A 13,877-nucleotide genomic window follows, 5' to 3' on the forward strand; every position below is an offset into this window, starting at 1 on the left:
CATTATGGATACATAAATGATTATAGTTCTTGTCCTAAGAATGAGCTAATGAACACATAATAAAAGCCTAGGTGCTAGTTTGGATATATTATGTCTCCTGAAAAGCCATGTTCTTTAATGCAACCTTGTGGGGGCAGATTGATTAGTCTGTTGATTATGGTGGAACTTTCAATTAGATTATTTCCATGGAGGTGTGGCCCTGCCCATTCAGGGTAGGTCTTGATTAGTTCACTGGAGTAATTACTTGAGAAGCTAAGAACCAACAGAGACCCAGATGCTTGCTGGCACTTGGAGATGCAGACAGAGGGACATTTGCAAATATTAAGCTAAGGGATGAAGCCCGGAGTTTGTCCTGGAGAAGCTAAGAAAGCACCCCCCAGGTGCTTAGAGAGAAATATCCTGGGAGAAAGAAACAAGAATGCAGAGGAGCTGAGAGCTAGGAACTAAGACAGATGCCCAGAAACATTTTGGAGAAAGACATTTTGAAACACAACCTGGGAGCAAAGGACAAGCAGACACCAGCCACGTGCCTTCCCAGCTGACAGAGGTGTTTCGGAGGCCATTGGCCATTCTTCAGTGAAGGTATCCTCTTTTTGATGCCTTAGTTTGGACACTTTCATGGCCTTAGGACTGTAAATTTGTAAACAAATAAAACCCCTTTATAAAAGCCAATCCATTTCTGGTATTTTGCATTCTGGTAGCACTAGCAAACTGGAATAGCCTATTTATTACTCAATTATTTTGCAAAATAGTGCTGATATTAAAGAATAAATTGCATATTATTATAGATTTGTGGTCATAAAGTGTGCTTGCTTTTGATTTTTAACCTCTTGTTCACTATGAATTATCATTTAGAATACAAGCATTGAAAGAATACTCTAAATTATAAAGCACTCTTCAAATATTGACTATCTCTTAACACCATACTTTTCCCCATTTTATGTTCTTATTTAGATCCTTTCATTTTTCAAATAGTTCTTTGTATGTAAAGTGTGTCCCAAAAGACAGTTAATTGCCAAAAGCCAACATGTATTTATCACCTGCCCCACTCTTTATTGAGCTAAGAGAAAACTCCCTGCTATATTTACAAAGTAACAGGCAAAGGCAGAGGCCAAGACGGAAGCTAATTCTAGGGGATATTCTACCACAGATCTGAGGTCGATGATGAGGTCTGAGTGGAGAAATCACAGATGCCACCAGGGAAACTACAGCTTCTAAGTAGTAACTGACGTGTCTCCATGTGAAATGTCGTCTATTATCACTTCTTAAATGATGACGGCCGAATGTGATGACAGGGTGACACCTAACCTGCCCTTACCTGGAGGACTCCCATTATTTATTTCATTTATGCACCAGAGAATTAAAATTGTTATTTATAAATCTGTTTTTCTATCATTTATTTAAAAAAAAATTTATGATATAAGGAAGAGTTAATACCCTTTTACTAATGCAATGTGGCTAAGTTGCACTTACGACAAATCATTTCTGACAAATCAATGTACTATTGCCAAATTTATAATATCTTAAGGTTGAAGTAAGGCATTCCTATTCCTGAGGCAGACTAGTGGGAATTAAGGTAGATGTGTTCTCTATTAGTCTAAAGGAAGCATTAAAATTGGCAGTTTTCTCTCACTGTCTACGAGAAATTCCATATAATTAAACTTGGTTATACAGCTGTCTTCAGATTACATGGCATACTGTTTTCTTTTCCTTTGTTTTCTCTTCAAGTGTACATTGCATTTCTCCAAAAGAACGTCTTCTTTTGCTGGTCATCTTTTTTTCAAATAATTATTTTGGAGTTGATTGGAAATTTTGCACTTTGACCTGAGACATTTTTTAGAAAGACTGATATAATTGATTTGCAGTTTAATTGTCATCTTTAGTGGAAGACTATGAATTCTAGATCCAAGCTAACAAAACTTCAGGCAAGTTGTTCCAAGACACAATCTGACTTCTTGTTCAGGTAATATGGTTTAGAAAATGATGACAACTGAATAAGTTTTCTATTTTTTTTTTTTTTTTAATATTTAGAGCCCCCAGTAGCACTAAAAGAATATATTCAGCTTTTTTTATTACATAAATTGCTGAAAGTGATAAAATACTACATGTTGACTCATCATTATTTGCTGAATAAATTTATAATAAATTATGAGTGGAATGATGTGTAATTGTGTTTGGAGGTTTTTTAAGCGTTAAAAATCAGATTGGATTTAAAGACTATGTCTATCTGTTTGTTGCCTTATGAGATTAGGCATATGTGTTTCCTTGACAAAGGCTTCAATAGGTAGCAAATATTTTGCTAAATGTACTATTGAAAAAAGCTACCAAGCATGCTGAAAAGTGGTCATAAAAATAAAAACGTTCACAGATGATATCATCTGAGTTGTCTTATTGCAGGTTCTGTGGGTTTTACTAGTGTGATTAATTCAGCCAGCTCTGTTCCAGTCACAGGGGATACCACTTTCTGTACAGAAATCATTAGTCGAATACTAGTATATATTTTTCTGTTATTCTCTAAAAACAGGGGTATATTTTCCTCCTGTCACTATCTTGCAGTTTTTAGCAGAGTAGAATAATACATTTCATCTAGCAGGTAAACATATTTGTTGACTAAATGATTCTTTTATTTTGGTTTGATTGTTGTCTTTGTCATTTAATGCACATACTTCCATGTTTAATATTTCTTTTTTTTTTTTTCCCATAGCCTCACTCATTGGCTTCTTTTTGTTTGCAATGACTCTTCTTATTTACTATGGTATCACCCACAATAAAAGGTTGAGATATAGGACTGGATTTCCTTTTCAAATCAATCATTAGGGAATTATTTTTTGGGATGTTTCTGGAGTTCATTTATTCATTCATTCTAAAAAGCATATATGGAAGATTTACCATACTGGAAATTATACATAGTCCTAGAGCTTCAAAATCCAAAGCATTTGAGAGGAGAGTAAGAAGTGCTAGGTGGGGAAACTTCAGAACATATGTGGAGCACTGAGGGGCTGAACTAAATCACAAACAGACATCCTAATTGATTTTCAAAAGAAGTCAATGCAGCTGAGTAAGAAAATAGAGACCAAAAATGAATATATAATAGGTTGGAAGAGGGTATGGGATGTTTTGGGTATTCTTTTTAATTTTAATTTTAATTTTTATTCTTATTTTTTGAAGTAATGGAAATGTTCAAAAATCTATTGTGGTGATGAATGCACAAGTATATGATGATACTGTGAACCATTGATTGTACACTTTGGATGATTATCTGGTATGTGAATATATCTCCATAAAATTGCATTAAAGAAAAAAAAAGATGTCAATGCTTCACCCATATTTCAAAGACCAAAGAGGGGAAGTGGAGGTGGAGATTAGGATGGAATATGAAACAGCATATTTGAAGGTTTCATGTTAATAATGGTGTTTGTAAATATTGACCTGTCCATAATTATATGCATTGCTTTATTTATTCCTCACAAGAACCCTGTGAGGTGGGGAAAGAAGGTATCATGGGCTCATTTTATAAGTGAATCTTTTAAGAGGCTGTGTGTGTGTGAAAGTGAATATCAGCCCACGTTCTTCTTGTAATAGGTATTTCCTATACATTTATTTTTTATAAATTTATATGCTTTAGAAACAGGTATATACATAAAGTAAGAACAGGGAAAATAATCCAGAATAAAGAAACAACTATAAAATACTTACTTTAATGAAGAACCAGCTTACCCTGAATCTATTTTCATTTTTTAGAAAGACAAAATGGGTAACACAAAAATCAGAAATTATGTAGAGTATGACATTGTGCATTTATCTTTATATTCCTTGTGCCCACATGCAAAAATAAATATGGCATGTATTTAGTATATATTTCAAGTTAATAAATGAATAGGATCATTAGCATTATCAAAAGAAAGTACCAGATGATGTATAATGAGAATTATATTGGCCCATTAACTTCTGTCTGAGAGTTTGCAATCTCTACATGTCTGAGTTTGGAGTCTCTGCAGAGTTTATAAAAATCTGTACATCTTATAATTAAAACAGGCTCTACTACTTAGTAATTGTGTGACTTTGGGCAAGTCTTTAACTTTTCTATTACCAGTTTCTTCATGAGAAAAGTGGGGATGATAATATCCACTTTGTAGGGTTGTGCAAATCAGTTGAGTAGCACATATAAAGCACATAAAACAGTGTTTCAAGGCTAGTAAGTTAATAAGTGTTGATTATTGTTATTTTTTAGAGTTGTTGTCCTTTTAGGTGTTATTTTCGACAACACACCACTGCTAGTACAACCTCCTCTAAAGGGTCACAGTTGAATGCCACATTGATGTGAGAGTGCATTGGAAATGGGGACTGAATGTCAAGGTAGTTGATAACTTGCCAGAAGTCACACAGTTAGCAAGGAGCCAAGAACTGAGAAAAGAATTCAGATCATCTAGCCAGGAATTTTCTGCATTAATGCAATAAATTCTGTTTTTATTTTTTAATCAAAAGGGAGATTTTTTAAGTATTGTTAGAGAATGACCAGTCATGTAAACATTGACAATTTTTCAATTAAAAACAGTAAGTCAGATGTTCTTAACTTATCCCATCTGAATCTTGTCAGTTTCTATTTCATATAAATTGCTTGCTCATTGGATTATGGATAAGATTCGTAATATGTTTTCTAATGCATGAGTTTAGTTGCTTTTCAAAGTTAACTTTACTTTAAAACTTTAATGAAAACCATAGTACAAAAGTGCAGGACATTTCATAAATTTTTAGTAAAGAGCACTTAAGATATGTAAACCCTTCTATCATGTGCGTCTCATGAGCTATTTCTCAGTAGCTGAGGCACCAAATTTATTTGCCAAGTAACATAACTAAACAGTAGTTTTGTTTCCCTTTCATATTGAAGTATCAGTTGAAACTAATCAACCATATTCTCTAATCTATATTTTCCATTCTTATGGACCACGCCTATTGAAATATTTGGCATTACCGCACAAGTATAATTAAATGGACAATTTTTCTTCACAATAGGAACTGAGGACCACTTTTTCTTAATGATACAGTTGTCTTGCACTTATGTTCTTTGTCTCTTTTTTTTGTATCTATTACACAATGAAACCAAGTGCATTTCTCTATCATATTTTATTTTATTACTGCTATATTAGACAAGAAGGAAATATTCATCCATTAAATCTTTGAAGCAGAATTTTCTTATAAAAATGAGAATTCTTCAAGAATACTATGAAACTGCAGTCGGTATATCATTCTTAAAAAAATACAAATAATGTGTGCCTTTTCCTATCATTTTTTATTTATTTGAGGACTTATTTATTTCAAGGACTCTTGTTTCAGTCATCCTAGCTCATTTTCCCATTTCCTATCACAAGTCATTCTCCTAGAAGTAAACCCAATTTTGTCTTCCCAACTGTGTCTTTTACTCCCATGACGCAAAACCATAATTCAGATTTTCCTTGTTACATTTTAACACTTTATATAGAAAACAAAATTTAAATATGTATTTCTCACTTTAAATCACTATGGATGGCCTTTGTAAAACGAGATGGAGGGAAAATTATAAAATCCTTTCTAGAAGGAAAAGGGAGCTAGTTGATATCTACCACAGATATTTTGATTACAAATAATCCTACAGGGAACAGCTAAAGCATGCTAGTCAATAGAAATATAACGAAAGTCACAAAAGTAATTTTAAATGAAAAGCCATATTGACAATTATAAAAAGAAACAATTGTGGGAATTATAATTATTTATTTAACCCAATATATTCAGAATATTATCATTTCAGCATGTAATCAATACTAAGATATTGTACTTTCTTTTAAAAAAGCTTCAAAACCTAGCATGTGTTTTACCCTTACAGAACATTTCAATTTAATTTCAAATTTTCATTGGAAATACTTGATGTATAAATAGAATTCATAAAATTTACAGTTGAAAAATTTGATATACATATTCAAAGTTTTCCAAACATACCTGAAGGTTTTTCTATAGCTGAATTGAGTATCAGTGTTAAATTTATTCATAAATCAATTAAAGTAGAATAAAATTTAAAATTAAGTTCCTCAGAATAGCCATATTTCAAGTGCTTAATGGTCATATATGGCTAGAAGATTGAAAAAGAAGGGAAAAATACAACGTAATCTCTTGTCTACCCCGAAAACTTAAAATTACAGTGCAGAAGGAATGAAAGAAAACATATGTACATGAAAAAACTTACTAAATCTTCATCCCTAAATACCTCATCCTCACCCCTACCCTCACCCCCAGCCAGTGCTCCAGTTTTTGTCACTCTATTGTAAATGCTTTGAGGGCAGGGCCAGAATTCACTCTCCTTTGACCCCTTAGCTTTTCAGGAACTTCTGAAAAGGCTGGACTAAACAGGACAAATGGGCAACTCATTTGGGAGAATGAATGGTAACTTAGGCAAACCTGAGTTGTGGTCATCAAAATCCAAATCACAGCAGGGTGTCAAAAAATAGTTTCCTCTGGAAAGAATGAGAGAGAACACGAAATGGGTGAATGAGCAATCATGACCAAATTGGCAGAATCCAAAGAGGAAGTGGGGTGGGGTGGTGAGGAGAATCAGCTTTTATCGCTATCTCCATAAGAAGTGGCATAGAAGAAGGTGTGGTTGCTTCAGGGAAACACACACAGGAGACTCCAATTAATTAAAGAATAGTGCCCTGAAGGTGGCCATTGCCTAATACAGTTAAGTGAATTGTGGAGCAGGAAGGAAAGAAATGTCCTTCCCTTGGCATCAGGGCAGCAGAATCCTCCAGGAAAATGGAAACAGTTAGCTAAAAATTACCAGAACTAATATACCATATGAGGTTTATGTGCTAATGGAAGTCAAGATGGCAACAAATAGTTTCTCCAGGAAAACAGTATCTAAAAGAATTTATAGTCAGTCTAGCTAAGTCAATATATCTTAAAACAAACAACAGCAAAAAGAATCTCCTTGGTAAGTGTTGAGAAACCTTCAGACATCCACAGCAGCAGTCCATGAAGCAGTTCATTCCATTTTCAGATATTGCTAATTCTTAGGAAGATGTTCTGTATATTCTGCTGAATTCTATTTCCAATAATTTCTACTTACTGGTACTTGATTTAGAAGAGCACTCCTTAAGGAAAAGATGAAGCTAATGTCTTGGCAAAATCAAGCAATTTAAAGCTGAAGCTTCTCTGAAGAAGGGTTATAGGTTTGGGGTTTGGTTCTCCTTCTGAGGAAGATATCTGCTAATTTTCTGAGTCTTGAAAAGCTGAGACAGCTTTAAGAAACCCAAAACTTTGTACCTGAACTAAATTTTTACACTTTGGAGTGGTAGCTGTAAAATTTTTGTGTAGGAGAGGTTCAAGGTTGAAAGCTAAGGCTGGAGGCATGGGGAGGGAAGTGTTACAGTATTTGCATTGAAATTGCATTTCCTTCTTGTTTGTTGTAGTTATTTAGGCTTTATGTGTATTTGGTGAGGGCTGGGGGAAGCTGATGAAGTTTAAGTGGAGTTTTAAAGGCTCCCCAACCAAGCCATGCAATGGCACTTCCTTTCTGGCCTCTGACAGCATTTCCAGGAGAAAATCTCCAGTAACCATAGGACTATTAGAGCAGAAAAGAAGGTGGTCAAAATATCTCCAGGATTCTGACTCACATATACTAGTCAAGTCTGTTCATGGCTTTTATTTAAAAGTAGATGCCTATCATTGCAGGTACATGAAAAATAATTTATCTAAAGTAAAAGACTCCCAGATTTTATCCCAGCCTTTTCTGATAATATATTAGAAAATGGAGGAAGTTAGGGGACATCCAATATATCTTCCAGCTCTCTAGCTACTAGATGACTCCATCTGGGTTTACTGATCATGACCCATTTTACCCTCTCATGCCTCATTAAAATCCAAATTTCCTAAGTGCTTCAAATGTGGGTCTGTTAAAGGCTTACTTTTACTGCTATCTAGTCAAAGTTACATGAGGAAATATCTTTCTCTGGGGTGTGGAATGAAATACCAAATTATTAACTATTATCTACAGCAAGTACTCTAAAGTTGTAAGGAACTTAAATTTTGCAGATATTCCCAAGTGAAATTCCAAGTCTGAGTAAAATAGGAAATAGGACTATGATCATTCTGCCACCATACTTGCATTTTTATGAATATAGAAACAGAGTCTGGCTAAATAATTTTAGCTCTGATGCTTTTGTTCTTTCAGATGAATGTAAAAATAAAAACTAGAACATCATGACTAAATGTGATTTTTTAAACTGATCTAAAAAGAATTTCAAGGGTTGAAGAAGCATAGAATTTAGTCTACTTTATTTCTGAGCATTCTCCTCATCAATTCTCTGATACTTTTGAACTCATGAAAAATATACATGAGAACAAAATATATATTGTGAAAGGATCACACAACTAACTATATTGCCTCTGTCTAAAATGCTCCTCTCTGTCATCCAAATCTCGTCAACTCCCTCATCCTATAAGATGTAGCTCAACTGTATCTTCACAATGGAGATATCATTGGGTCGAAAAGGCAAGGAGCCATGATTTCTGTGCTCATATAGCACATTAACTCTATTAATTTATTCTACATATATTAACTTAACAGTAAGAGGGGGCTGTTAAAGTAGTCCAAGAAGAAATGAAAGTGGCATAAGGTTTTGATGGAGGGAAAAGGAGTTGATGGGCTTGGGGCATAGTTAGAGGTGCAATCAATATGACTTATTGGTGAATTGAATACATGTGGTAATAAAGAGGAAGGAGACCTAGATAATTCCCAAGTTTCTGACTTTAGCAAATTGATATGTCTTTGAGTGAAGTCGATAAAATTGAGGGTCTAACAAGTTTGATGAAGTGGTAGAGTACATGACAAGCTCTGTTAACCTGGATAGTTATGAGATTTGTGAATAGTTGTTAGTTGGATATAGGACACTGGGTATCGGAGGAGATGGTGATGGAGGATAAGATGGGACATATATATTATTTATATATAGATAATATTTAGTCATGAAAATTAGCATCATCACCTAAAGAAGTTGTTCTTACTGTTGACTGCAAATTAAAATTCTTGAGGAATTTAATCTCAGTTAAATTTGAATCTCTGGGAGGGTAGAACCCACTCATCTCTGCCGTTTAGAAGCTCCCAGATAATTCCAATGTACAGGCACCAGCTTAAGTAAAGAGAACGGGCAGGTACCCTACTTTGTGTCTTCAGATTCTTAGCTCAATCCCTGAAATAATAATGATCAAGTAAAGAAGGAGGGAGAAGTAAAAAGGGAGAAAGGACAACAAATATGAATCTGACGAGTATTTATTCTTTGTCAGGTCCCTTACTAAGTATTTTAAATATATTAGCTTATTTAATAATTACAGTGATTCTATGCCATCAGTGCTATTCAATATTACAGATGTGAAAACTCAAGACTAGAGAGGCTAAAAACACACAAGATGTAATGACTAGTAAAATGATATAACCAAACCAGACTGGTGATATTACATGAAAATCCTAAACAGTGAAAATTCTTAATAAATCAATTCAATTCAACCAAATGAATTAATAGAAAATGTTGGATAATGTATGCAAGAAAAAGCCTGCAAATTGATAAATATCTTAATGTTGCTGCTGAATCTTTAGCTTGGACTTTGTATCCCAGTTTTATAATTGCTATAATATTCACAATGAAGAATAGGGGTTTCTGGCTAATATGGAAAGGAACAAGGTGACTATTTAGGTTGATAAATTGTTTAACTCCTTCATTACTGAGTCTTAGAAATATTTACCTGACGACTTTTGAATAATAACAGATTTGTCTTTAGACCATGACACACAATCTTCCATAATACACTTACATTTGATTTTGCTATATTAAAATACTGACATATTTTCATCTTGAGAAAGGCTATCACATATATCTTTAATTTGCTTCCATTCCATATTTTAAAAAATATTATGTAATATAGTACTTTATGAAGTCCTCACATTTTTAGAGAATCCTGAATTGGCTTATAGAAAGCATCCTTTGTTCTGAAGACTTAAGCTTTAATGCTTTTTACCACCACTATTCTTTGCTGTTACAGGGCATTGGATGCTGATATTTTGTGTCTGTGGGAGTGAGAAATGAAAATGCCAGATATATGACAACATGATGCATTGAGTCAACCCACATGAATATCATTAATGTCATACTCTGTCTTCTTGTCTTGTGGCAAGTTATATTTCCAGTAAAAACATAATACTGTAATTCAGAATGTTTTCACTAGATTTTTGTATGATTTTCGATATTTAAAACCCTAATAAAGCTTGCAGTGAGCTCTGTCATATTTTTCTTTCTTAAACAGCTTCATCAATTTAACAAAAATCAATATTGCATGAAACAGGCTTAGAATTTTACAATAGCTATTTAAAATACATTATAACATCCAAGAACAATATCTCCTTACAATGCAAATAAACTCCATACTCAATACAAAAATATGTGGCTTTTGCATTTGACAACTATTGAATATATATTTTTCATAATCATTCTAGAACTGGAATATTTATTATGTACATTTAAATTTGGCTTCAATAGCAATTACTTGAAGCATTGAGATGCCCTTTATCTTATATAAAGCCAGTCCTTTAAGGATAAGTATTTTGTATCTTTAATATGTTTTATTCTTAAAACTTAATTCATTCCAATTTCATTTCAGATTGAATAACATACTGGTCCCTTGGGTTTAGAGGCTCATGCACATTAAGTATTACAGATATTTGTTATTGACTCTAAAATGAAAGTGCTTTAGAATAAAGAGGTGAAGGGAGTTGGAAATCAATATTTATAAAGCACTTACTATGCTACAGTTATTGTTCTAGGGGCATTACCTATGTATGTATCTAACTTAATTCTCACAACTCCCTGATATATTATTATCCTCATTTTGTAGGTAAGAAAACCAGTGCTCTAGGGGAATTAAATCTTTAACCCATGATTATACTGTTAGGAAGTTAGCAAGTGCTGAAATCCCAGGTATGCTTGGCTCTAAATGAGATGCAGTTTCCATGACTTCTTAGTCCCAATTTATGCTCTAATATATTATTTCAAAGTTTCCCTATTGAACCTCATTTTAATATTATATCATGTCTCACCAGCTAGATGAGTTATTTTCATATATATGAATTATTTTGTTAGAGACTTGTAATCATTCTTTTTTCCCATTTTAATGGTCTTCTGTAGGAAAATCCAAACTATAATCTGAATTCCTGCATTTAAAAAATGCATAAAAATAGAGAACTGAAAAATCTGTCTACTAAATATTGAACTACATCTGATCTAATGTTTCACCTTAGGGTTTTCATTTATCATAATTTAAAGTAATAATAGCACATTGAGTTAATAATTCTGTCATGAGATTCATGTTCATATCCAAAGATACTTTTGTATTCACCATAGAGCTACTATAAAGAGAAAAGTTCATTATTCTATGCTGAAAATAACCAAGTATTTAACATGTATTTCCTGAATTCATCAAAAACAAATTTGCATGAATTTTTCCAAATGCAAAGTTCCTTGTTGGCAGAGAGAAACTAATTTACAGTGACCAAGACAGTGGCTCAGAGCCTGCAGGTACCAACCATTAGTTCCATAGGAGCCTCCAGGACATATGTATTTTTTACACAATGCAACTCACCAAAAATAATCAGTTATCTTTTAACTTTTTTCCATTGTTGCCATTAATGAGCTTTTCCTTCCCATGCCCTCCCCCTGCACCCACTTTAGATGGCTTCTCTAAGGCAGGTACAGCCAGATTTGGTTTTAGCTGGGTTCACCTTTGCTCAATTTTGAAGCTATGCCTTTCATTAAATTCACATTTCTAGACCCTCTTTTAAATCCACCTCAGATATTAACTCTCCTCTGAAACTTTCCCTGATTTTCTCAGAATTAGTATTTCTCTTTTTTCAATGTCTCCATGGTGTTTAATATCTTTTTATATTCTATCCTGGCACTTACTACACTCTACTATGACTACTATTTATTTACATGTGTGTTTCCCTGAACCTGTGAGCTACTTCAGATCATTCTCTGGTCTATCCGTATAATTTTCCTCTCCTAGGGGAGAACCCAAGACATAGTATGTGTTCATTAAATATTAGTGAATTATTTAATGAATAAAGTGAGAGAGCAGTTCCCAAAGTATGAGAGTAAAATAGTCACCACACAATGACCAGTAAAATTCCTTTTCAGAGAGTATTTCGTAAATCATACAGACAAATGAAAATGGGGCAGAAAATGCCATTTGTCTTCAGGATTTCAAAAGTGGTGTTTGAAAATTGCTTCTTTTTAAGAATGGAAACCTACCATGGAAATAAGATGTAAATTTCAAGTGAGGCTTTAAAAGGCCAAAAACTGTTTACTGTTTGAGATTTGTAATGAATTTGTCTTATCACTTACTCCGTTTAAGAGCTAATTTTATTTTTTGTCTAGCTGTTTATTTGGGGGAGGAGGTGGACTTTGTTGGCATGAGTTGGATAATAATAATAAATAATAACAGCAGCTAATACTAAAATATGAGCTGTGCAATCACCAAAGAAACTCTTTATCAGAAAGTCTAGTTTTCACGATTGTATTTTGAAGTTGTTAATTATAGGTTTAATTTCTTTTATATTCATTAGGTACTGGATACTGTATTTGGGCAATCAAGGTTTTCCTTTTCATTAAAAAGTATTTTTCTTATTTAAAAACTTAGAAAGACAAGATTTATGAATATTGATTGGATCAAGTTGTCTCAGCTGCTACTTCACATCAATTTCCCTGATTTCTTAACTCATTCTTTCCCCTCTTCACTACTTCCTACTCATGCTTGACCTTGAGAACCATGTAGGGTACTTTTTAAACATGCATGTCATTAGATGTCTCCTATGGAGTTCAGATTCCTCCTATATGATGGGGGGGGTGGGAGGACTCCCACCTCAATCTGGAGTTTAACAAGGGCCCCAGGTGATTCCTGTGAACACCTAAGTTTGAGAAATTGTCTACACCAGACTGCAATATCAGCAATACCTGGGAATCACTGAGGTCAGGAATTTCCCAAATGTTAGTGATCATAAAAATCAAACATACTGAAAAGAATTCTATAGTTTTGAAAGCAGTCCATCATAGGGAAAACATCACTTAATCAATACCCCCCTCCAACTTTAGTCAAGAGAAATAAATATTTTTAGATCAAATTTTACTTTTTTTTCCTTACAAAGTGGCAAGATTTTTTGTAGTTGTTCAACTGCCCAAGGAAACAAAATGACATGTTTTTCCAATTATACAGGACAGATGCAAAGTACTCTTCCTTTCCCTCCAGTATTCCTCTTTTCCTTCTTTTTCATTTTCCATTGATCACTAATGTACTTAAATAAGGTATTGACTTGAAATGGTCCTCTAGATGACTTCAGAAAACAAGCGTTCCTCTCTAACCTCAAGGATGAATGTTCTAATTTAGATGCTTCATCCTTCCTCTGAACCTGGAAGGCTTGAGATCTCTTTATAAATATGCTTTGAACATGATCACTAGTACAATTAAAATTTCACAGATGATATTTGGGCAGTTGTTTTTAAATGAACAACCTTTTAGTGGCTTTGACATTTACCGCTTCCTCTATTCTCCTTTTAAACAGAATGATTCTAGAAAATAGTAACCCACAAGTTTGCAACAAATGCTGATTTTTCCCCTTTGAAAAGAACAGAGCCTGCATGTCTCTCTTCCAATTACTTGATTCTGCTGTGTATGAGGGCACTTGATGAGGCAAGGCAGAAGGTACATAACACCGGGAACATGGCTTTTAGCTGGATGCCAAGTCAACCGTGAGAATTGACACTTTCTTTTGGTACAAGTTAAAAATGGGTCAGTACAAGGACAGA

General features: G+C 33.8%; 1 protein-coding gene across 3 annotated transcripts in view; it reads left to right on the forward strand.

Annotated features, from left to right (window-relative positions):
* Positions 1-13,877, forward strand: part of CSMD1 (CUB and Sushi multiple domains 1) — a 2,222,584-nt gene that overhangs the window by 499,493 nt on the left and 1,709,214 nt on the right. The window lies entirely within an intron of this gene.

This window comes from Choloepus didactylus, chromosome 20, assembly GCF_015220235.1.
Source record: "Choloepus didactylus isolate mChoDid1 chromosome 20, mChoDid1.pri, whole genome shotgun sequence".
Classification (NCBI taxonomy): Eukaryota; Metazoa; Chordata; class Mammalia; order Pilosa; family Megalonychidae; genus Choloepus; species Choloepus didactylus.